Genomic DNA, 26,166 nt, shown 5'->3' on the forward strand with positions numbered 1-26,166 from the left:
GCATCTAATGGTTTGAGGGCTGCCAAACTTTTCCCTTAGATATTCCATCTTAGGAAAAAACTGCCCTGCTGTTCCTGGGAGGAAACAGAAGTGAATCCTTAGCCTCGGATGCTGTGCTGTTGCTCTAGGGCTGAGGGCACCTTAGGACTCCCCAGTGAGTCCGTCCTGGGCCTTAGCCCTGAGCAGGATCAGAGAGGCGTGCCGGCTTTTCTTCGACAGCTCTGAGACACGGAGATGATTGATGCTGGAAGAGAAGTTCTCCCCGGCCGGAGCAGGCACAGGGCAACCCCCTTAGGCCCTGACACCCGGGTTCATAGGCTCCTGCTTACAGCAGCCTGGGGTGAGATCATTACCAGGGGGATGGGGCACCAAATATTCCCTTTTGCTGACCAGGTTGGGGACCACCTGGCAAGTAGTGAAACTAAGGACTCAGACTCGGCCTCTGATTCACACACCGCACAGCTGGGCAAGGAGAACGTGAGTCCCCTTAGCCTGTCTTAATGCCTGTCTCTCCTTGCCTGAAGCCAGAGTGTAGGCCACCTGACCACAAATGGCATGCCCCTCAGGTTCCACTGTTTCAAGACTCCGTTCTGCAAATCTTAGGAAAATCTGGGCCCCGGTGCAGGGTCTTTGTGAAGTCCTTGCTGGGCAGGGGTCCACAGCCAGTCAGCCTCCTGGCGCTCTCATCATGGACATGGCTGGTGGCACATGCACCTGTACACCTGAGGGCTTCCTCAGTAAACAACTAGATGACCACTGAACTCCACTAGCTGAGCTGATTAGCCAAGAGTTGCCACCTCCTTCCAGGTCACTGGAGCTGATTCCAGTTCTGCAGGGCCTTCCTTTGCTGGAGGCATTTCACTGTACTGAGCATTAGCTGTTCATTGCAAGAGTGGGTGTGGTGGACACTGTTATTACAGCCTCCTGTTGACATGGCAGCAGAAGGGAGCAGGTGTTCGCAGAAGCTGACATTCATAGGAGAGAGAATCCTTGCCCCTAAGCCTGTACTTTGGTGGCCAAGTTCTTGAAAATGTAGACTCCTGACCCTGGGCAAGTTCGCTTTCCATTCACCTTCCCTCCCTTGCCTTCCTATCTTCTCCCTCAGTGAAGGCCCAAACCACATGTGGAGTGAGGAAAAGGGGTCATCTCCAGTCACTGAGCTCTGTCTGGAAGAAGAGGCAAAGAACTATGGTCCCCACAGAATCATTGTCCCTCACAGAGCCAGGGTCCCTGCCAGGGAGAGTGGGGGTGCCCCAGCATTCCTAACTCAAGTGCGACCTAAGGGACAGCCCACCTAAATGAAGGGACAAAGCCACCAAATAATGGAGAAAGGCTTGTAGGAACAATCCCCTTGCTCAGGTGATTGCCTTTGCCAGCTTGGGAGGGAAAGAACATTCCAGAGCCTTCCAGGTAACTGCTGGGGCCACAGTGATAAAAGGGTTAACAAAGCCTTTTTATAAGGTGCCTCCCTGGCCAATGGCAAGTGCTAAAACCTATATTGAAAATGTGCTGAAAGAAACAAGCTCAAATTTTAAAAAATATGTTGAGTGTTGGCTCAGGAAGAGAAAAACACGCGGCAGGAATAAGCAGGCTGCAGGACAGGAAATCCTCTGCTTCGCGTTTCACGTGTGGGAGGACACGCGGCTAAAAGAGTATGTGCATGGTTGTATGTGACTCTTCAGAAAGTCTCTCCAAAGTGCAGATGGCGCTGCCCCAGACAGTGGGGATCCTGGGTGCTGGGCGACCCCCACCTTTTATGTGACAAGTCTGGGTCAGATGCCACCACTTCAAGTTTCATCAAGCCTCGGTCCCTCTGTGGCAACCAAAAGGAATGAGGTCTCCCTGCCATGTCCGCCTCCTCGTGTCACTGCCTGGACCGGCTGTGCCACCAGAAAAACGAGCCCTGGGTGGGGTGGCACCTGGCGGGGCCCTGGGTGGTGTTGGGGGAGAAAGCTGATCATAGGGTGGCAGCTGCCTCCTCTGTGGGCTGGGGCCCAGGCCCTCCTTGTGCTCTTCCTTGGGGCTCGTGGGGGGAGAGGCTGGGCACAGTGAAGCCCAGCCTATCACCCAGGGCCAGCCGGCTGCCTGGAGGGGAGCGCTCTCCAGTCCTGGCTGCCTCTTTGTTCCCCAGGGACACAGCCAGCCCCAGGGGCCCTACTCTGTGAGGACTGCCCTATGGGGCCCAGGAGGGCATATGGCATTGTGAGACCCTGTTTCTGCCATCAGGTGGTGACAGTTTCCGTGGGGAGAGCAGAGAGCAAATAGTGTCGGATGGTACCAAGCTGCCGAGGACGGTGTGGCCTGGCCATGTACCCCACCCCAGGGCTCTGTGAGCTCCAGACAGGAGGCGAGCCTCTAGAGGGCCCCCCGGGAGCTGGCCTGAGCTTGTCTTCCCAGGGCGGCGGGAAGGGGGGACTCAGCAGGAGGAAGTTAGGGCGAGTCTATGTACTCAGAAGTGACAGCAGTGTCAGCCCCAGCCCGCCAGCCCCTCCCCCCTCTGTAGCTCCTGGCGCCTCTAGCTCAGAGATTTGCCTGCAGCCCTGACTGTCCGAGGGTCCCCACCCGTCATGCTGCAGAGACACTCACCCTTTGAATGCCCCACCCCTGTGTCCAACACAGGGTGTCCAAACATCCGTTCCTAACTCCTGTCTGGAAGGCAAACAACAGGCCCACTGGACACAAAGACAAACCAACTCAACCAGCGGGGGAAAGTCCAGAGGAACCGAGTAAGGACCAGGAGGAAACTTTTACACATCTACAATTATTCCAGAGAGAAAAAGGAGATTTCAAAGAAATGTAAAGCAGAACAGGAGCGGGTGTGTGTGTGTAAACATTGGGAGAACAGAAATTGAAAAATTTTAGTGGGATAAGAGAAATCAAACTCTTAAAAGAAGGGAAGAAGCTTAAAATAATTCCAGGGGGTCCAACATCACAGTGATAGGAGTCCCAGAAACAGAGAAAGAAGGGCCCCCCCAGACTGAAGGATGCACATCTCAGCCAGAGTAGGTCCCCGGGTGCGTGGAGTGATGACTGGCAGGGCAGCTGTCCAAGGAGCAGCCGGGCCAGCCCCAGCCCACCAGCAACCTGAAAGCCTCCAGAGGTCTTAGGGGACTCTAATCAGGTGGCATCCAACCTCTAGACAACAACAGGCAGGTAAGTAGGAGACAAGGAACACACCTTCTTCATTCAGAAGGTGATTTTCAGTCTAGAACCTTCAAATTTTCTCATTTCTCATTTTCAACATTTCTCAACTTCCTGTTCATCTTTTCGTCTTTCTATCTCCCTGTGCTACATTGTGCACAGCTGACCCCTAAGCAGGGGGTGTTCTTTCCAGTTGCTGAGTGGAGCTGGTGTTGGGACGATGAGGCTGCATCTCATATGTAGCCAAACTATCCCTTGAGATCTTTATTTCACTCATTGTATTTTCCATTTTTGGAAGTCCTGCTTTATTCCTTCCCAAGCTGCCTGGTTTTCAGTAGTGTCTTACGTTCAACCCCTTATTTTCCGTCTGTAATAATTTTAAATATGTTTGTTTCAAGCCATTATCTCCTGAGGTTCTTAGGACTCCCATTTCTCTGTTTACTGGGTCTGCTGGTGGGTCGTGTCCTTGCATTTTATGGTTTGGGATTGTGAGCTCATTTTCGTCAGGGCTCTACCTGTGGGAATCTTTTGTGCCTGGGCTGAGGATCCGTCCTTACTGAGAGAGTTTGTGTTGGTATGACTGGCCGTTGTATTGCCAGCCTGTCGTCACTTTTATGCCAGTTTCAGGGCTCTGAAGGGGACAGGCCCGTCACTACAAGGGGGATTTTTTTCTCACCCATGGCTTAGGCTGAGATAGACATGCTCTCAGGTCTTCTCCCTTTGCTGGGAGGTGGCTACATTCCCTTGTGGGGGCCCTTCAAGGGTATCACTTATATAGCCAACCTGCCTTGGGCCGCCACCTTCTGTCCCTGGGATATCCAACCCATGCGTCCCTGGTGATGAGACAGGTGTGCTCTCACTGAAGCAGCTGTGTTCAGCATGCTGTTCTTCACATCTCTCTTCTATTTTGGCCCCTGGAGATTTCATTCCCTTTCTTGTATGTTTAGCTAGTCATCTAAAAGGATTCTCACAACTTATGCCCCCTTCCTAGCTATGAAGCAGGAAAGTCTTCCTTTTGGTCCCCACAGGCATGGTGTGGGTCTCTTCATCTTGATGCTCATGATGCATAAGCGGTGCGGTTTGATTTCGCTGTAAGTGATGATGTAGGTGCTCTGGGTAGCCCTGGGTGTGGCCGGGTTGTTGTGAATGAGCTACATACTCATCTTCCACAGTCGGAAACGAGTACCCAAGACATCCAACAGAAAAGGTGTCAGCATGTAACAGATGAACACAAGGAGAAAGGGCTGCCTGGCTGCACTGGGCTGCCCATGGGTGGGAGCTGGACAGGGGGCTGGGCAAGCTGTGGGCAGGGGATGGCCGTATTGTTTTCTTGCCATGGGCTTTCGACTTTTACACTGCGTCGTCTTACTGATCCGATAAAACACAAACTGACGTGAAAGAGCCTGCAAATGCTGCCTACACTTGTTTGCTGATGGGAGGGTCCCCGGAGCAAGCAGGAGGGCAGGCGCCGTGGTGGGGGCCCTTCTCCCTGAGGGATCCTGAATGGCAGAAATCAAGGGAATCAGCTTCCACTCTTTAGGGCAGCTGCCTTGAGTTTTAACATCAATTCAGCAAACACCTTCAGCGTCACCTGCTGCCAGTGGCCGGGCTAGGAGTGGAGGAGCTCACAGCTTCCAGACGGCAGAGGGAAGACGTGCCTAAGCGATGTCCCGGTTGGTATACCACCTGGTTGGACCCAAACGCCTGCCTCACTGACTTAGAGCCAGTCAGTTGACTATGCAGTCAGTGCACATCGGGTTCAGCTCTCCAAGCAAAGAAACCTCCAAGCCTCACACGGCTTCCTGGGAAGGCAGCATTACTGGGGAAATTTCCTCTCATGCCTGTAACTGCAAGTGGGAATAACCCGTGTTTATTTGATGCTGAGTGACTGGGTGGGGCTCCCCATGAGCCTGCTCCTCCTGCTCCCTCTCCTTGGCCCAGGCTCTGGATTAGCCTTCCAAAGAAGCAAGGTCTTTGCCTCTGAATGTGGGGAGCTTGCGCCTTGATCTCGTGCTGAGACCCTCGCCAGGTTTCCTGTTGTGCGGGCAAACCCCACTATTGCATGGTGGGCAGTCAGGTGATTGGGCCCCTCCTCTGATGACACCGCCTGCGGTCTGGCCTGCTGTGTGTTGCCCAACCTGCTAAGGTGAGTGGAGCTAAGGCACCTCACTGCCTTCCGCAGGGGCCTTGGTAACATGACGGCAGCCTTTCCCGGGAGCATGCGTGGTGCACGGCTGGGAGACCTCGGTCCCAGGCCTGGCCCTGCTGTTCCTGACCCGTGTGCCCTTTGGTCAAGTTGTGATGTCTGGAAACCGAGGGGTCCAGAGTCTTGTGAGCTATAAAAAACTGTTGGTGGTTACACTCAAAAGAATGGCAAGTAAGGGCTCAAACAGGTGCATGCACACCATGCTCATGGGGGCACTGTTCACAGCAGCCCGACAGGGGACCAACCTAAGTGCCCATCAGCATAAAAATGGAAAATAAAACATGGTCCATCGCACAATAGAATACTATTAAGCTATAAAAAGGATGAACCCCCAAGCATTACGCTCAGTGTGGGGTAGCAGACACAAAGGGCCACATGTTGTAGGATTCCATGTCCACAAAATATCCAGAACAGGGAAACCCACAAGGTAGACTGGTAGTGCCAGGGCTGTGGGAGGTGGGATGGGGGGAGACTGCTGATGGGCTGAGGGTGTCACTTTGGAGGGATGGGAATGTGGTGTGAGACAGAGGCGGTAGCTGCACATTGCAAATGTGCCAAATGCCTCTGATGGATCACTGTAAACTGGCTGATTTTATCTCGTGTGCCTGTCACCTCAGTGAGTTAAAAACAGTATTGGCTCCTCCACAGAAGCAAGTTCTGCAACTGCCAGTACCCTAAGGAACAGGAGCAGATGTACCTGTTCCCTCAGACAGAGGTGGGCGGCGATGAGGCTCAGCCCCGGAACCGAGCCCAGTGCCCCATTTCTTATGTGGACTTTTGCCTTATTCTATGATTCGCCCAGTTGCCTTTATGGTTCTTAAAGTCGTGGAACACAGGTGTGCAGCGTGAAGACGTCATTTGCTCACTTACCCACTCACTGGTTCGTTTTTGTCATTTGATAGGTGTACAGTGTACAGGGCTGCATTCCTACCATTCCTGTCCTCCTCCTTACAAAGGGCAGTGTCACCCAGCCCACTGTCCTCCATCCCTCCATTCACTTTCCCGAGGATGTGGGGTGAAGGAGGGAGCCAGCCTCCAGGGGAGTGACAGGGAGGGTGCCGGAGGCCCCCAGCCTGGGGAGCGTGCCCCGTGTGGCCGCTGGAGGTCTTGGAACCTTGCTGGTGGGGAAGAACAAGGAAACGGGGTGAGTCACAGCGGGAGCGTGGGGGGTCACCTTAACGCTGGGCAGCGTGGGGGTGGTGGAGACAGGGAGCAGCATGGGGCTGCCCTCAGATGTTAATTATGGGCCCTTTTTGGAGCCAGCTGGGCTGTGGCTCAGAACTGTCTCTGTCTGTGGCCCGGCATTCAAGGGATGTGTGAATAAGGCCCATGCTGGGCGGGCAGGCCCCCAGGGCAGAAGCAGGCTTGTGGCCAGTGCCATCCAGGCCTCCCCACCCCTTCCCTTCCCTGTCCTGCCACTTCCATCCTGGCTGCTAAGGCTCCCTTCCCAGGCAAGTCTCCATAGCAGGACCTCCTGCATGGCTGGAGTCTCTACTCACAGCAAATGGCCTCGTGGGAAAGGGCCAGTTCACTTTCTGTAAGAGTTTCTAAAATGGCAAAACTCCCAGGAAGGCAGGGAAGATCTGGGCACAAAGACGTGGGTGGCGTGAGGCGCTGTGTGGGCGCGTGGGGCTGGGCTGAATTTCCGGTGATTATTAGCCAGGGTAACAAGGACTGCCACACCCCAGCCAGGGGGCTTTCCAGGCCGGAGAGGTGGGGCTGGCACCTGCAGGAGGGGAGGGGGCTTGTGGGGTGTTCTGGGTGATCTGGCCCTAATCTGACCCTCCAGAAGGACTCTGTCAGCTGTGGCCAGGCCTGTACTGCTGTGTGCCTGATGCTTGTCACCAGCACATGGAACAAGGGCTCAGCCTTCTGCCGGTTGGCGGAAGGAGCAGCTGGGATGGCCTATGCTCCCTGTGTTCATCACAGCGCTCCAGGGAAACACCGATAGGATGTGGATGGATATATATTATATGTATAAATATGTACAAGGCTTTATTTCAATGAATTGTCTCGTGCAATTATGGAAGGTGGCAAATCCCAAATCTGGATGGTGGACCTGCAGGCCAGCAACCCAGCTAAGAGCCAGTGTTGCAGTTCAGGTGTGAGGGTCATGTGCACAGACTTCCCTCTTCTGGAGAGCAAGGCTTTGGTGCTGGTGGTCCTTCAACTGATTGGATGAGGCCCACCCACCCTGTGGAGGGCAATCTGCTTTACTCAAAGTCCACCAATTTAAATGTTAATTTCATTCAAAACCAACCTCATAGGAACATCCAGAATAATGCTTGACCAAATGTTTGGGCGCCCTGGCCCAGCCTAGCCGAGGCATAAAATTAACTAGCACTTGCCTCTCACCAGTGGCCCTGGGCCACTCAATCCAGACTCCCCTTGAGCCTGCTTTTCAGTTTGGTTGAGTGTCATTGTCCCCACTTAGCATCCAGGCAAACCCAGGGAGAGGGGCCAGCTTCCCCAGGGATGCAGGGTGGCCTGGGGGCTCCACTTGAGGTTGGGCCACATTTGCTATCTGGAGGGAACAGTGGGAAGAGAAGGGTTAACAACCACTCTGTGCTCAGGAGGCCAAGTCTCCAGAAACTGCTGCTGCTTATCCAGTACATTTTCCCTTCATTTATCAAAGCCCCAGGCAGCCTGTTGGGACCTGCCGCAGACAATCGTCACCTCCACCTACCTGAGCACAGCCTTCTTGGGGTGAGGGGACCGCCCCCCTTCCAGGTGGCCTCCCCGTGTCTTCATAGCGGCCTCTCCTGCCGCCTTCAGCCCAGGGGATGGGCACCCTGCGGTCCCACTGCCCCTCGGAACTGCGGGAGCCAGGGCTTTGCAGCCAGGGCTGATTTGCCCTGCCTTTGCTCCTTAAATCTGAGGCCAGCACCACCGCTCCCAGGGGAAGAGCGGGACATCACCATACCATCTGTCCCGTTTGAGGAGCAGGGGCAGTGGTGGGCCTCAGCCTCCTTCTGCACCTGGATAGAGCCTGGGCCGAGTCCTGTTACGTGCCTGCAGTGTTTGGGCACGCAGGACTCTGATGGCTGGGAACTGTGAGGTTATAATCTGCCTCCTCTCCCCACTTCCCCTTGCCTACCTTTTCTTTCTTCACCTCTGCTGTCACCAGCATCCCCAGCCACCTGGGCTGGGACCCCTGTGGTCTCCCTCAGCCTTGCCCAGCACTGCCTCTCTGCCCGCAAACTTCTAGAACTTGCCCTCTGCTCTCTGTCCTTCCCACCAGGCTCCAGCCCGCTGTCTGAAGCATTTCCTAGGACACTACCAGGGACCTTCGCATCTTCCAGCCGATGAGCAGCCCTCAGCTGCTCAGGGCTCAGCACTCCTACCCAGCTGGCCTTCCAGCTTCTGGCCCTGGGAGAGGGCTGGCCTGGTCTAGAGAGTGTACCGTCCTCCCTGCTTTCCCCCTTTGCTCTGACAGTTCCCCCTGGGTGCCCTCCACTTCCTCTGCCGTGGGCAAAGCAGAGTTAGGCCCTTCTCCTGGTCTAGCAGTCTCCTGCGTGGCTTCTCTGCGCATGGGATTTCATCCTGCTGCTTGTTGTGTGGCTTTTGAAAAGAAAGAAAGAAGGAAAAGAGAAAGAAAGTGAAGAAGAGGAAGGGAGGGAGGATGGTCTGAGCCCAGACCACCTGCAGGGTGGTGCCCATTCCTTTGTTTGGGGAACTGCTTCGATGTCATGTTCACGGCTGTGCACGTGGCAGGTCAGGTCTGCCTGGTGCCCGGCCCGGCTCTGAGGCATGTGCCCTCCAGCCTCTGGGAAGGCGCCGCTCCGTGCTGCCTCTGCTGGGCCCGGAAGGCCTTGCCCCGGCTGGACAGAGAGACCTCTCTGGGGAGGCCCAGGCTGGCCGGCTGCTCACGGCCTGGGCCTGCCGCTGTGTGACGTGGACTTGGGAGACACAGCGGGAGGCCTGAGTGGCTGAGGTCTTGGACACCAGTAGGCAGCACCGGCCTGGACCTCGGGCTGTGAGACCCCACCCACCCTCCATGAAGCCCCTGACTTGATCAATCCAGGTGGGCTCTTAGGGAACTGAGAACAGCAATTCTGAGCTCCAGGGCCCTCCCAGAAGGAGGCCAGCGTGCGTCAAGAAGTAGGGTGGCTAGAAAACAGATTTGGACTGGCTGTGAGCTGACTTTCGGGTGCCCAGCATTCACCCATAGAAGAGATGTGCCCCAAACTGGTGTTTCCTTTCCCTCAAGGCTTGGCCCATCCCCGGAGCTGCATCCCCGGGGGTGCCCAGCTGGACCTTGCCCAGCACTTGGGGCCTCTCATCACCTCACACCCTTCCTGCATCAGAATAACACCTGACTCAATTTGCATGTGAGTCATAGCACCTGAGATATGCAATGGTGGCCAACCTGGTAGAGACCTAGCACCTTACTGTAGAGGCGCTGAGGCTGAGACCCAAGGTCAAGAGCTATCTTGTGGCAGAACCAGGTCACCTGTCACCACCTGCCAGCCATTATCTCAGATAGTGTCGTTCATTGTCCAGCCACCAGCTTGGCGTGTACACCTTTGAGTGCTTTGCATGCGAGCTGCAAGCAGCAAGATAGCCAGCCCTCCCAAAGGGTGCGGCAACCGCTGAGCACCCCAAGTTTGTTAGAGCTTCTAGCAGGGGTAGCCAGTGCAAAAGGTGAAGCATGCCCAGTTACATTTAGATTTCAGATAAACAACCATTTTTTTAGTGTAATATGTCCTAAATATTGCATGAGACACACTTAAACTAAAATGTTATCCATGATGCAGTTTATTTTTTATTAAAATTTAAAATCCTCAATTTTACTAATTCTATTTGAACTTTTTATTAAAAATTTTTCATAATTTTTTAGAAGTGTATCCCAAATATTGCATAGGACTTATAGACGTTTATGAATAATTTACAAATATTTATAATTTATACTTATACTAAAAATTATTTGCTGCTTATCTGAAATTCACATTTACCTGGGTTCACTGAGAAATGGGAAAGAAGGTTGGCATGTGCATGTGTGTTTGTGTGTGCATGTGTGTGTGCGTGCGTGTGCATGCATATGTTTGGTGCTTCCTGAAATTCTAACCCTCCAGGACTCCAAGCCGTAAGGACTGGGTGAGCTTGGGAGCGGGTTCTTCTTCAGAGCTTCCAGACATCAGCCCAGCCAGGCTGGCGCCTGAACTTTACCCCAACAAGACCCGATGGAGATCATAGCCACACTGGACCCAGAACTGTGTGCCAATAGGTGGGCACCATTGTAAGCTGCTACATTTGTGCTCATCTTTACACAGCAGCAGGAGATCAATATGGAAGGTTTCTGTGATCTGAACAACACCCAGCCACTCAGAGGACCCACTTAAACCCATGTGAGTCCAGCCTCCAGGCCCCACCTGTCTCCCCAACATCCTGTCGCCTCCAGGTCCACCTATTTTGAAAAGCCAATGCTTTCTCCAAAGAAGATACAAAATGGCCAGTTGGCACACAAGATGCTCAATGTCAGTAGTCAGAAGGGAACTGCAGGTCAAAACCACAGTGAGGTATCACTACATACCTATCAAGGCAGTCAAGATGCCAGCAAGGATGAGGTATGGGAGCTCCCTGACATGGCTGGTGGGCACGGGGAATGGGGCGGCTGCTTTGCAAAACCACCTGGCTGTCCTGCAAAAGGTTAAACACAGACTCACCCTGGAACCCAGCCACTCCTTCCTTCGGTCTATAGCCAAGAGAAACAAAAGCCTATGTCCACACAAGACCTTACACACAAATGTCCATAGCAGCACTACACAGAACAGGCAGGAGGTGGTAATGGCCCACGTGTCCAGCTGAGGCATGGATGTGCAGAATGCGGTCTAGCCACACACCAGAATGCTGTTTGGCTATAAAAGGATTTAAGGATGGACACAGGCTACAGCATTATGCCAAGTGAAAGAAGCCAGTTAAAAAAGACCATGGATCACATGGTTCCTTTCCTATGAAACGTCCAGAAGAGGCAAACCCATCGAGAAAGAAAGTAGATCAGTGGTGGCCAGGGGCTGGGGGACTTGGGGGGTGCTAGCTAAAGGGTAGGGGATTTCTTTTTGGGGGTGGCGAAAATGCTTTAAAATTGACTGTGGCGATGGCTGCACATACTAAATATATTAACTACCACTGACTATACTAAAAACTATTGAACTGTATGTACCTTTTCGATGGGTGACTTGTATGGTATATTAATTGTGAAAGATGAGGGGTGGGCTGGGTCATCACCTCTCCAACTCTCTGTAGTGAGAAGTATCCCCTGAAGGTAGTCCAGGTCCTAAACCCCACACCTGTGCAGGTGGCTTATTTGGCAATAGGGTCTTTGCAAATGTAATTAATTCAAGGATCTCGAGATGAGAGCATCGGGGTGGAGGGGGCCCTAAATCCAGCGACGGGTATCCTGTAAGAGTGAGGCTGAGGGAGATCATATGGAAGAGCACAGGACAGACCTGCAGGAGGAATGGCCTGGGAGGCTGGTGGCAGAGAGCCGGGGGATGCATCTATGAGCCACACAACGGTACGGGCCGCAGGAGCCTCCAGAAGCTGGGAGAGAGGCCGCGGCCAGATTCTGCCTGGGCATCTCCAGGAGGAGGCAACCCTGAGACGCCTTAACCGGGGACAGCTTGACCTTGGGGGAGAATGAATGTCTGCTCTGTAAGCCCCAGGCCGGGGTGCTTTGCTACAGCAGCCCCAGCGACCCTGTGGACTCCCAGGGAAGGGAAGGACAGCACATCAAAAGATGCTCCTGCAAACTATCAATGCCGACTGAAGTCACTGTCGTGTGCAGCTCTTACATCAATGAAAAGCAAGGCAAATCTAGTCAACACCACCTAACGTTTCAAACACCATTCAGATTAAGATTGTTCCTTGCCTTGACTGAGCTTGCTTGACTGGAATGAAGTCTGGATGTGAACGTTGTGTTCTGCAGGCTTGGCTGAGGATCCCACGTGCTGCGGACTCAGTTTCCCTCCTCCATCCTCCCTTCAAAGTGCAAACCCGCTTTGCTGTGTTGCGGGGTCTTTAATGTGTTAAGCCCACTTTGCTCTTTTCTCTCCAGCTCACGACAGTGAGAGCAGCGCTGCTTCCACTGAGGCAGTGTTTTCCAGAACCTGCAGGAGAGACGCATGCTGCTGCGCTTTGCTGGACTTGGGGCTGGCAATGGGACAAGCGGCGCTCGGAGGTCTTGGAGTGTTGAGGTTCATTTCACACCAGCGGGCTCTGAGGGGAGTGACCTTCCAAGGTCTGAGCCCTGAACAAAGGCAAGGGGAGCAATATCTATCTTTCTGCTTCCTTATCTGCAACCTTTCTTCATGCACAGCAAGCAAGCGAGGGGAATTGAGTTTAGGGAGTGAGTGCCTGGCAGAGTGGGGAGTGAAGGGATGTGGGGGGGAAACAGGAATTCCTGCTGTCCTTGCTAACTAGAGCAGCAGAAGGGAGCCACCTGGACTAGACGGCTGTCCTTGTAAGTTTTTCCCTATCAGAAGCTGGTTATAAACAGGTGTTGGAGGAGAGATTGGATGAGGCCACGTCCAGGCTCCACTGTCAAGGACAGTGGTGCTGGGTGGGGGCAGCTGGGCCTCGGTGGTAAGAAGAGAGGTAGGGACCCTGGTGTACTCAGTGGGAGGTTTCTGAGGTGTTTTTGCCCACCTGCCTGCCTGCTGCACTGTCTGGAGGCCGGCAGACAGGTTGGAGAGTTCTAGAAATAGAACTTTTGCCCCTCCAGCTCTGGACCCTGGTCCAAATGCTTGCAGGGTGAGGTTGGGGGCAGGCTTCCCCTTGGGCCCGGCCCTGCATGTCTGGGGGTGCTGAGCCAGCGCTCTGTTGCTGCCCGAGGGACGCTGTTGCTGACGCACACCCAGGAGCCAGAGGAGAGGACCTGTGCAGACAAGGACCGTGGCCCTGGCAGGCTGTCTCCCCGACCTTAGGGAAGAATTGGTGACAAGCCTATTGTATGTTAATGATAATAATTAGGTCATTAAAGAGAAGTGCCCAATCTGCCTGCCCACTCCTTACCCCAGCCTGAACCTTGATCCTGGAAAGCTCCACTTCACTGCAGGTGTCCTGGTCTCCATGGCAACCAGGAATTGCTTTACAAACAGAAGGTGATGGCCCTTTAGGAGTGGGGAGATAAGGGAATCTCAGAGAGCAAAGTTTTCATTTCTAGCACCTCAGTATGAAGGTGTCAGGCTGGGTCTCAGAGCCAAATTGTACTCAGAAAGCCTCAGTGCAGAGAGCAGGAACTCCTGGCCCTTAACGTCAGCAGAACGGCTCTGGCCTTAGAGTCCATGCTCTGAATGCTTTTGGCCATAAGTAAGAGAATTCCTAATGCTCAGAGCAATACTTTTAATAGTCTTATGAAGTCTGGAAGAAGGGTGTTGAGTTGGTGAGGTTTTTTTGGCTTTCCTCATGGTGGCAAAATGGCTGCAGCGCCTCCAGGCATCACATCCTCTCAGGACAACATCAATGCAGGATGGAAGGCTAGGTGGCAAAGAGGCTTCTCTTTATAATTCCTTAATGAGGGAATCCTACCCTGTCCAGAAATGCTCAGCTACTTCATCTTACTGTTCATTAGCCAGACTGAGTCACACAGCTATTCTTGGACATCTAAGTTCTTTGAAGAAAAGGAAGCACAGGGCAGGGGACTTCCTGAAGTGTCTACAGTGTCTACTCTGTAGCAGAAAGCCTGTGTCTCCTTTCCCCACCTGCACTCACATACACACACATGCATGGGGTCATATGCAGGCACACACTTGCACACACATGCACACACGCACGGGGTCATATGTAGGCACACACTTGCATTGGTCCATGTTGTTCCCATGGGGTGGGACTGACCCCTTCTCTGGAGCAGACCCAGGAGTGAGGTCTGAATCAACCAGCTGCTCCCACACAGACTCAGGGATCGAGGGATGGGTGAGCTGTGAGCTCTTTCCCCAGGACCTTCCCCCCACCCCACCCCCGGCTCCGTCTGGGAGGAGGTGCCCACTGGAGCTGCCCACTGAAGTTACCCACTGGCCTGGATATGAGCCGGATCCAGGGCCATGGTTCCAGGCAAAGATAGCCGGGTGCGAGGGGAGGGCTGCCCCTCCTTCGTCTCCCCCAGCTGGTGTGCGCAGATGCCCAAGGACACAGCTTCACATTTTGTTTCTTTCCCTGAGACTCTTTTCTAGACAATGGATCTATTAAGAAAATAATTCACCCTGGGCCTCAGGAGCCCGGTTTTCTTTTCACTTCCTTACAGCAGGAAACCTACTGCTGCCTTGCTTAGTGGGGCCCTGTGGCAGGCAGCACACCTTGTTCTCGTCGCCATGTCACCCCTTGTTCATGTTGAGTCTTCCTGAATCCCTTGTCAGCAGAAGCCTTCACTGGAGTTTCGGTGTCAGCTGGCAGGCAGCGCTGCCTAGCACCCCCGTGGCCCTCTCACCACGAGTTCCCAGCTCAGGAACCTGCACCCAAACTGCCTTCCCCTCACTGTTCTCATCACAGCTGCTCTTTGGGGACCTGGGGCCTTCTGCGGGGGGCGCTGGCGTCTGGGAGGGCACCTCCCGCCCCCTCCACATCCCCTCCCTTCCATCCTTCACGCCCCTTCACCTCCTCATCCCCCTCCCCACCATCACACCTGTGACCAGGCCTCCAAGGTGGTCCTCAGGGTGACATCCCTCCTCGCCCACCAGCCCCAGGGGCCCTGGGCAAGCTGCTGGGCTGAGGGGCCTTTCTGCCCAAGGCTCCAGCAGGTGGGTATGACATGTCAGAGGAATGGCTCTCCCTGCCAGGGGGCGTGTGCTTCTCCAGGAGACTCCACTCTGCCTTCTGTGGTGCTTCCCACGTGGGGCCAGTCAGGGCCACAGAGCCAGGGTGGGGGCCTTGGCCCTTGCCGCCCCTGGGTGACCCTGGGGTGCTTCCGTGGGTGCCATGGGAAGGGTCCCGAGGGAGCGCACAGGAACCTGGACTTGGGGATAGTGGCCTTGCAGCCGCCGGGGGGCAGGTGGGCAGGTGCAGTCACAGGTCCCCGAGGTGAGCACGCTGAGGCCAGGAGGCTGAGCCCCGCTGGTCAGGGAGGTGACAGTCTGGCGCTGCCTTGTCAGTGGGGGTTCCCAGGAGCCTTGGGGAGAAGCTGGACCCTGTGCCCTGATCGCTCTACACTGATTCCTCCACACCGACTTGGCAAAGGACCCTCTGGCTAAAGAGGTTCCCCCATTCCTGTGGGAGGTCGTAGGGGGAATTCAGGACTCCATTGTGGTATGTAGGGGGGACCCTGGTGATGGACAGGGTCAGGTGCCACATTTCCATCTGTCCTGAGTGACCCTGCCCTCCCTGTCACTGGGATAGGACCTGGGGTTGGGAGGGGGCAAAGCCCCCTAAGAAATGGCCTTGTGCACAGACAGACCACGGTGGGCACTGGGTGGGCAGGGGGCTATGGTTCCTTCCTGGACCCAGTATTGTAATTATAAAATATTTTCTGTGGAATAGATATTAGTTAAAAAAAATTAGATAATATAGAAAGTATAAATAAAATAAAAACTTCCTGCGAGTCCACTAGCCAGATATAAGGGCTATTAACAATTTAGTGTATTTTTGTCCAGGTTTTTTTTTATCCTAAGTATGATTCAGTCAGAGCCCCACTAGAAAATCAGAAACTGCTCTAAATGTTTAAAACTTAATGTGTTTAATGCGGGGAATTGGCTGCATGATGACAGAAAAGCAAACAGTTAGAGGTGGCAGTAAGGTTGCCAGAAAAAATTTAAGATATCCAGTTAAGTGTGAATTCTAATAAACAACAAGTAACTTTTTAGTATGAGCATATCCCATGCAATATTTGTTTCTTTGAAACTCAAGCTCAAGTTCAACTGGGCATCTGTGCTTTCCCCCCCCTAAACCTGGCAACCCTGGGTGCCAAGGCAGCCCAGAGATCAGCATCCCTCGCCCCCGGCTGAAGACCCGAAGGAAAGGGTGCTGCCAGCGCCCAAGAGCCAAGGCCCTGCTCATGCATGGAAGCTACACGGGAAGCCTGTGTGGTGGGGCTGCAGCCCAGGCTCCGCCCGCATTCCCTGGGCTGGAGAGGGGAGTGTGGGGACAGCAGAGGAGGTGGCTCTCCCCAGAGAACCTAAACGCCAAATACCCGAAGGCCAGGCGCCAGCCACTGTGGGGCCCCTGCTAGCAGAGTGCTGTTCCCTTCCTCCGCCCCCAGCTCTGGCCAGTGCCTCCCCTTGTTCAGTTGGGCCCCAAGCAGCTGGCGGGCAGCCCCTGTGGCCTGCAGGGCTCAGCCCCTGTGATGGGAGGTGAGTGCGGGTCCAAGGAGAGATGCAGGGCGAACCTGCTCAGCAGACAGCCCCGGTTCGCCTGTAATGCCCCCTAGGCTTTCTCTGAGGGTGGAACTAAAACGCTGTAGAATACCGCAGTGTATCATGTACCTTAATGCACCTGACTATTCTGAAACTGGATGCTTAGGAAGCAGGACTGTCCACCAAAATTCTGCCGGGCAGAGGGCCCCAGAGAAACTCCAGGACCTTCTCCTGGGAGGATTTCAGTGGCTCCCAGGTCACCAAGCTGAGAAAAGATGTGGAAGAAATGCTCCGCTCACACCTGTGAACATCCTCATTGAGAGGCAGGGCCTGAGCTTGGAGGCGCCGTCACGCACACACACCTGCATCACCCCCATAACCTGTGATGCCGGTCAGTAAAGGCTCCTCTGATGGCCGGGGCCAGCTGGCACACTGTTCACAATACTTTCACGCATTAGGTTTGAATGACAACCAAAGTGCTTTGATGAGGTGGCTCTGAGAATGTGCAACTCTCCCTTGTCCCACTAAAGACACGTGCACATGCGCACAGATGCATACACGCAGAGCACACACACATGCATACCTACACTATGGCGGGCCACACTCATAGGCATTCACATGGTGCTCCCTCTGCCTTATGTGTCCCAGGACACCTAAAGCCAAGCCAAGTGTCCATCGGGTACCCTGAGGGAAAGGGAGACCCTGTGTTGGGGACCTGCCCTGCCTCATACTGGCTGCCTGGGTTTGGGGAGCTGCTAAGCCTCTGAGCATGGGGCTAACCAATGCCCACCTTGCAGGAAGTCCTGGGTTAGGAGACTTGGGCACAGAGTAGGTGTGCAACAAATGAGTATTCTTAGTAAGCACAGACTGAGTGGGCCCTCATTTGGAACAGCCAGGCAGGAAGCCCCTGCCCCCCTGGTTGGGGGTAGCCAGTGACTGCGCGCACATGTCTGGGGTCCATCGTGTGGCCCGGGAAGGGAGTTTCCCACTTTGGTGAGTCTGCAGAGTGCCTGAGGGAGGGGCCAGGCAAGAGGCAGTCGCTGCCTGACCAGTGTGGTGGTGAGCCCGGTCCTGGGTAGTGCCGGCGGGGGTGGTGAGGGACACCCCTGCACAGCAGGAAGGGACCCTGTGCAAATGCAGGTGGCAGAGATGCTTGGACACTCCTGTGGCCCAGTGAGGGCAGTGGGTTGGGTGGCCAGGGCACTGGTTGTTTTAGCTGTGGTGGGCAGGGTGATCCGAGTACAGGCATGCACGCTTGGAGCACAGCTGGGAGTCAGGGTGCAAAGGGGCTCAGGGCCCCTCCCAGCTCACCACCACCCATGGGCTCCCCGTCCTGCACTCACCTGCTCCCCACAGCCTCCCCTGCCTGCTGAGACCATGCAGACTCCAGCTACAGTGGGCCACCCACTCCCTGCCCTCACCACTGAGCCCAGGCCACTGCCCCAGACAATTGTTGGGCCAGGTGCTGCTTGGAGGGTCACTTGCCTAGACAGACTGGTTGACGTTTGTGGGGGGAGTAACAGTCATGGGTATCATGTGCCCCTCTGATCCCAGCTGTGGCTGCGGGGAGCGGATCTGGGTAGGCCCCAGCTCCTTAATACCAGCAGCACCCCCCTTCTCACCTTCCACACCATGCTCCTACACTGGAGCCCACTGGCATTCGAGCACATCTGGAAAGGTGGGACTCAGCCCCCTTCACTGTGAGAGACCCAGATGGATGGACAAGGTTGCTCCCTGTCTACCCTCCCTTGACGATTCCCAGAGGTTCTCTTCCCATCAGAGGCCCCAGAATCCTGCCTCAGTGAGCCCCCCTTCTCCACTGTGTCCTCGAATTGGTTTCCCCTCCCTCGCCCTTCTCTGGCTCCCTGGGGTCCCCACCTAACTATTGCCTGCATGTGGTCCTCTGTCCAGGCTCCACTCTGGGAAAGAGGTACGGACATCTGCTGCTGGCCAGTCTGGGGGGCTTCTTACAAGAGGAAACACAAGAACTGCAGGGAGCAGAGGTCTTCAGGGGAGCCAGGTGCCATGGCCTGGAGGAAAACTGAAGACGGAAGGAATATCAGAGACAGATAAGCAGAGGGACAAACTCTCCATGTGGCCACATCAGCAATGACCCACAGAGCCCAGTTGGGAAGAGACAACAGGTATCAGGCTGCTGATGCTCAGATGTCAGCATTTCTAACATAGCCGAGTGTCCAGCAGGCTGAGACTTCCACAGGTTCAAGGCTGCTCCAGCACAGAGGACGCTCAAAGTGCGACCACGAGTTTTGAGTTATATTAGTATAGGAAAGATAGATGGGACCCACTGGCCTCATGTGCATGTGTTTTCTCCAGGTACCGATTTTGAGGGTTGAGGCTTCCTAACTCAATGGGGCTAATGGCTCAGAAGCCCTCGACCTAGCCCACAGATTCATGGACTCCAAAACAGGTTCGCTTCACCACCAAGAAGTAAATGGCTTGTGCTCAGCAGCCAGTCAGGAACTCAGTGCCTTTAGCCTTGAGCAAAGGCGCCCACCTGCCAAGGGTGCCGACCACAGGGTGTGCTGGCTTTCTGCTTCGGGAGCCTCTCCTGGCCTGTGCCCCAGGAACCCAGAGTGGAGACTGCTATTCCAGGGTCAGCAACCTGCTGCTCCCTCCTAGAACTTGACCCAGACAGAGACGGCTGCACTGGCACTAGATCCAAATCACTTTCTAGACAAAGCATGAAGAGGTAGGTGCCAGCTCTCCCACATTCATGCCGCTCCAGCTTTGGCACTGTCATGATTTTGCGTCCAGCCTTTGCTTTGCAGCACCCTGGCTCCTGTCTGCCTGCAGTACAAACACAGAAAAAGACAGGCATGCCTCAGGGCAGGAGGGGCTTCCCCTCCCTCCCTGCCCCTGCTACCTTCCCTCTTTTCTTCCCAACTTTTCTCCCTACTGCTCCTCTTTTAGGAAATGGGCAGCGCTATGGGTTGAATTATGTATCCCCAAAAAGATATGTTGGGGTTCTGACTCTCCCCCACCTCAGAATGTGACCATATTTGGAGACAGGGACTTAACAGGTGATCAAATTAGAATGAGGTCATGGGTGGCCCTAATACAATATGACTGGCTGGTGAAAAGGGGCAGTTTAGACAGGAAGATGATGTGAAGGCCCAGTGAGGAGGCGGTGGCCATGTGACTGGGGTGAAGCATCTGTAAGCCAAGGAATGCTGGTGGCACCAGGAGCTGGAAGAGGCAGGACTGAGCCTCCCCAGGGCCTTCCGAGGGAGCATGGGCCTGCCCACACCCTGATTTGGGAGTTCTAGTCTCTAGAATTGTGAGAGAATGTATTTCTGTTGCTGTAGTCCCAGGTTGTGGTCCCTTATTAAGGCAGCCCTAAGAAACTAATACAAGAAATTAATTCATCAACAATAGCTTTTCAAAAACTACCTTGAACAAGGAGTAATATTATACCCAGCTGTCTGTTCTAGTTGATGAAGTAGTCATACATCAATCAAACTTTTGAGAAACCTAGTATATTTCTAGGACTCAAAAGGCTTGCTTACAAAGAAAAATCCCTTTATAGACCAAATTTATAGACTCATTTTATGTATATTGTCACTGATTTTGTTTGCTCAGAAACAACAAACACATGAACTGAAATGTTCTGGTGGTTAAAAATACCCACTGGGTTAGCTCCTCTCCTAGGACTTAGCTGCCAAGACCACCAAGAACCGTGGTCTTGCCCCACCTGCCTTTGGGAAACGTTTGAGTTCCAGTGCCCACCATCCAGTCTCGAAAGTGGAGGCTGCATGGAGAGATAATGAAGTGACACCATCTCCATTGTCTGCTGGGGGAACTGTGATGGCGTTGGTTCTTAGCATCTGGACTGGCTAGCTGGGGGCCTGGGGACAGTCTCTACTACTCAGGGTTAGGGGGGGCAGGAACCAACCCCCACCCCAGTTGGAGAAGGAGCGTCCACACTGTGGCCAGCACTTTCCTTCCAGTTTGAATTCCCTGTGAGAGTTCCCTTGTGGGCTGAGTCATCTCCTAAATGCTCTTGGAAGGCGCTGAAAGTGGGAAGTGAACGTGATGGTTTGGCCCCTGCCCTCCTGTGATTCCACAGGGTTGGTGTCCCAAACTGTGGGAAAGATGTTCTGTCCAGGCGGGTTCTGATCTCTAGGAGGGTCAGGTGGGAGGCGCTGAAGGAAGCACCTAGGATTCCTGGCTTTGCCATGTCTCCCCACACACAGAGATGATACCATACCCCCTTCAAGGTGGTCTTATAAAATGAACACACAGCACTTACCCATAAGTAAGTAACCAACAGCGTTGGCCTTTATGGTAGTGACTGTGGTCCCCTGGGGGGCATTGGGCTCTGAAGGTGTGGCCAGTGCTGTCCCCTGCCTGTGGCTCAGCATCTCTCCCATGTGGGGGCTGCCCTCTTCCAGTGGGTGTGCACCCACATGTGGCCAGCCCTCCGTCCTCATTCCCTGGACTGGAGGGGGCCTGGGTCAGAGTATGAGAGCAGCAGAGGAGGGACTCTCCCCAGAGAAACCGAACTGCCAAGCTGACAACCACTTCTGGAGTTACCTCCAGGGAGGATGTTGGCCTGATCACCAAAACATCACAGACTATTTGCACTGAGGGGTTCATGATCATCCAGTTTGAAGTTTGTCAGGCTTTTGGTTGGGACAGCGATGTTCCTTACTAACTTGTTTCCCAACACCCCTTGACTGTAAGGCTACGCACATGGTTCCATGTAGGCAAAAATCTGTTGGAGATTCTGGAAAAATGCTTTCTGACATTGGAGCCACTCCTTCCTGCTCATTGTTTCTTTTTTCTTCCTTCTGTTGACTGGAATATGGACATGGGCCTGGGGAGGTCTTGTAACCATGGAGCTACCACAAGGGTCAAAGCCAGATGAGAAGGATGGCAGAGCAGAAAGATGGGGGGAACTTGGCCCAGGGACTACATCATGGGGCTGCTGTAACAGCCAGGGATTGCTTATTTTTGGTAAGAAAATTAAAATACTATTTGGTTGACCCGTGGAATGGGGTTCTGTCACATGCGGTCAGATATAATCTGTAAGTGATACACTGGCACAGCAGACCAGTGCAAATTGAAGCAAAACTGCTTACCAGAATCGTCACTAATCTATGCAAGCAACTTGCATTACAGAGCTCCAGAATGGCTGAGGAATTGGGGTCAGGAGGGAATCTTTGAAGGTGGGAGTGAGGGGTTGGCTGAATAGTGAAGAATTGAAACACTGAAAGCATGCTGTATGAAATACTTAGTTGCTAAAATTTCCTCCTGTCTCCCACAGAGCCAACAACTGTCCCATCCCAACTGAAGAATACTCATGGTGTGTATACACGGCAGAGAAATTAAACCAGACAGGCTGTAGACCTGGTGACTCAAGGAAGAACAGAAAGAAGAGAAAGTTATCAAAGAAACAATACAAGAAAATTACCCAGAACTGCAGGACATAAGTTTCCTGATTGAAAGAGCTAACCAGGTTTCCAAACTATAAATGAAAATAGGATATCATCTTGAAATTTCAAAACACTGGGAATTTAGGAAAAAAGGTTATAAATATTATAAAAGAAAAACAATGAGATAATTTCAAAAGATCAGAATTTCTCAATTGTAATACTGGAAAGCAGAAGCTAATGGTGTAATGCCATAAAAATTCTAAAGAAGTTTTACCTGGAATTCTTTATCTATACAAACTATCAATCAATTGTAAGGCTAGAACAGAGATATTTGAAGATATGTAAGATTTAAAAATTGTACCTCACGTGCATCGTTTTTCAGGAAGTTACTGGAGGACATGTTCTACTTGAGCAAGGAAGTAAACCCAGAAAGAGAAGGACAAGGGGCACAGGAAACATTTCTAGCATGGAAAAATATAAAGAGGTTCTCACTGATGTTGAAGGGGTAGAGCTGTGCCACAAGCCAGGAGGCTCACCAGTACAGACACAAACAGGAAGACAGAGAGCTCCAGAAGGGAAAAAACAAGCCAATAACAGATAAAAGACAAAAATGAATGATTACCTGATGTGTGTGATTTTGCTGAGGGGACTTTTCAGCTTTGTCAGATAATTTTGGGGAATGATTATTAAGTAGTAAATGAAAAATTAAATATATGGAAAAAATGAGGCAGTAGTTAACCTCAGAAAAAACCAAAGTTGCACAAGAAAGAAAAGGTAATCTTAGTGGTATAAGTGGCTTAGTTGCAACATTTATGGAGTCATAATAATGTCACAACTAAAAGTTGATTTTGCCAAAGAGTGTGATATAAGTGAGTTATGAAGATGGTGGGTATGGTAGAAGAGGTTTGAGTGTGTGGGGTTGTGGGTATGTCAGCTAAACTGGAAAAACCAAGAAATAGTAGAGTAATCATGTTAGGTGAAAATGTGGAGGTGAAGATGAAAAAAAGCAGTGAAGAGATTCAGAAGTAGTTGACTTAAGGGAGCTGGAAGTGGGCAGGGGCGCGGTGACAGCCACCATTTATTATCACATGTCTTGCAACACTATCTGACCTTTTAATGTTATAAGCATTAAAAAGGAAGAAATAATAATAGGGTGACAGTTACGTACTCTCTCAGAAGAAAATCTGCACAAGCACGTCTGGGCACTCTCTCTGGTTGGTTTTAGAAACTCAAGCCAGGTTGTGGGGACCCCTGAGCAGGCACCCTAGGTTTCCTGAGATTCTCCTTTTTGCTGTGTCCAGGGGCTCCAATGGCAACAACCACTGAACTGGCTGGAGTCTGAGTACAGGAATATGTGACTAAGTCAGAGTCTTCTCCTGCCTTTGACTGATTTATGGGTTGGTGCAGGTGGATTTATTGCTGCACAGCCAGCTACCAATTAACAAGTGAGGGGTTCCAACATGTCCAAGTGGCAACACAGACAGTGGGGAACGTGGAAACTGTCTGTGCAACACTGTCCTTCTTTTCCTGACTGCTTCACAGTTTGTTTTCTTTCCCGGTGGAGCCCAGATGCTGGTGTTGAAGCAGCAGAGGAGCTGGGAGCTTTCTCCCACCAGGCAATCGCTGCATGCTCATTGTTTCCTGTCCTGCTCAGATGCCCCAACATGCCTCCTTTGGCACTGGACAGAGGATCCCCTGCAGCAAGGGCCCCAGAGGGGTTCCTCAGGTCTGCTGCCCTGGGGAGAGGTTGGAAGGGAAGGGGTGGCCTGCTCTTGGGCAGGCTCCTTCCTCTGCTCAGACAGACCACAGGGTCACATCCAATTCTGTGTCCAACTCCAAGAAATCAGAGCCGAGCTGTTCACCCTCTGCATTAGTTTCTTGTGGCTATCACAACAAATTTACACTGGGGGGCTTAAACAACAGAAATATATTTTCCCACAGTTCTGGAGGCCGGACGCCTGAGACCCAGGTGTGGGCAGGGCTGTGCTCATTCTGAAGGCTCCAAGAGAGGCTCCTTCCCACCCCCTCCTCCTTCTGGTGGGTGCTGGCAATCTCTGGGGGGCAGGTGGCTCTCCTCCGTCCTCACATGGCCGTCTCCTCTCCGGGTCCCTTCACATCATCCCCCTCTGTGTGTGTCTGTGTTCAAATCTCCCTTTCCTTTTGAGGCTACCAGTTGCTGGATTTGGGGCCCATCCTGATCTAGTGTGACCTCATCTTACCTTGATCACACCTGCAAAGACCCTTCTTCCAAATAAGGTCCCATCCACAGGGACGGGGGTTAAGAAATGAACTCCTCTCACCATGTAACTTATTCACTATGTAAGAATTTGTTCTCCTTGTAAGAACTTGTTCGTTATGCTTCAGAAGATTGGAGACTGATGAAAATTAGCCTTGGGGTGGATTAATGATTGTGCATTGAGCATTGACCCCCCTATACAGAATTTTATTGTGGTTAACAACCATTTGATCAATAAATATGAGAGATGCCCTCACACACACACAAAAAAAAGTACAGACTTCCAATTGTAAAATAAATAAGTAACCGGGATGTAATGTATAGCATAAGGAATAGAGTCAAAATATTATAACAACTTGGTATGGTGATAGCTGGTACCTAGAATTATCATGTATATAAGTTAAATCACTGTGTTGTACACCTGAAACTAATGTAATACTGTGTGTCAACTACCCTTCAATAAATAAATAAATAAATAAATAAATAAATAAATAAATAAATAAATAAAAGAAATGAACTCCTCCTGTTGCGGGGACACAACGCAACACCCCCCCAGCTGCTCCACCCTCATGGCTGCTCAGGACTTGCCCACCCTGAAAAACTCCTTCAATATGCTGACCTTAGAAGCTACACTCCTGTTACTGTCCCTCTTTCCTTGTCACCAAACTCCTTGGAGAAGTCCTGTACATTCCTGCACATCTCTGTGTTCTCGTCAGCATCATCTGCTCAGCCCACACTTCCCTGCCTGTGGCCCTGCGCCGCATGTCCCTCCTGGCACGCTGCGTGCTTGGGGCGGCCCAGCCCTCCTGTGGGTGGCCTTCTCCTGGAGGGCTGGCAGCTGTGTGACCTCTGCAGAGCTTACCCAGGGCAGAGCAGACCCCCCAGAACCTGACCTAAGTCAATCCAGTGTGGGTAGGTACTTCCAGAGGCCTAATTTGGGGGCTGGGGGTGGGATCCCACTGGGCCAGAGGTTGCTGCCATTCTTAAAGGAATGCCTGAGGCTCCCATTTGAGCTTTGTTTCCAGACTAGTTTAAGAACAACACAGATGACTATTGGGCTCATGGCTGAAGGGTTTCCCTTGCTTTCTATGGTGCATTTTAACTCACAACAGTTTCATCTAGCTGAAGCCCCTGCTTCCCTTTGCTATGAACCCCTTTTTTCTACTTCTAAAATCCACTGTACCCTCACAGTGCAGGTCAGACCACTGTGCTGGAGCCTGAGACGGGGCCACGGAGGGAACATCCCAACTGACAGCTGCTGCTGGGCTGGTTGCCTGACCTTTGGAAACCTCAGCTTTCTCATCTGGGAAGTGGCGATGGCAGCGCCTTCCCCACTGGGTGCCTATAGGAATTCGGTGAAATATTACTAGCAAAGTACTTGCAGTGCATGGGACATAATATAATAAGAGCTCAGTAAATATACCAACTGTGATTATTAATAAAATTTATTTTTCCAATAAACTGTGGCCTCCTGAGCTGCCCCTGTGAGCTCTGGGGTGTGTGTTCAGGGTCATTTTGCAAGTTGGTGGGCATGTCTGTGATCACTCACCTCCCGCAGGGGCTATTCAGGGGCCGGGCAGCTTCCCCTGGGCCTGCGAAAATGGTGTTGCATGGGGATAGTGAAGACAGGCTGACACTGCCGGCTGGGCTCAGCCAGGTGTTTTCGGGAAGCCCCTGCCGCAGCTGGGAACTGGGAAGGGCTGGGAGCTTGCAGGCTGTGGGCCCTGCCCCGCACAGCCTCCTCCTATGAGGGGCTTCGGCCACAGGGCCGAGTGAAAGAACTTAGAATCTGGAACTGGAAAGCCTGGGCTGGGCATTGGGAGGGCACCCAGGCCACAGCGTGGGCCTAATCTGCCCTCTCCCCCCAGCTGCCAGGCCCGAGCACTGGTGCGTCAGTGGCAGTGG

At 52.8% G+C, this 26,166-nt stretch overlaps 1 long non-coding RNA gene across 1 annotated transcript; it reads left to right on the forward strand.

The window, feature by feature from the left end:
• Positions 1-4,463: 4,463 nt before the first annotated feature.
• LOC108383804 (uncharacterized) lies at positions 4,464-24,769 on the forward strand. Its single transcript, XR_012129109.1, has 3 exons — positions 4,464-5,287; positions 6,250-6,491; positions 21,917-24,769. It is a non-coding gene; the product is annotated as an uncharacterized lncRNA (long non-coding RNA).
• Positions 24,770-26,166: the final 1,397 nt, after the last annotated feature.

Source organism: Manis javanica, chromosome 3 (genome assembly GCF_040802235.1).
Source record: "Manis javanica isolate MJ-LG chromosome 3, MJ_LKY, whole genome shotgun sequence".
Taxonomy (NCBI): Eukaryota; Metazoa; Chordata; class Mammalia; order Pholidota; family Manidae; genus Manis; species Manis javanica.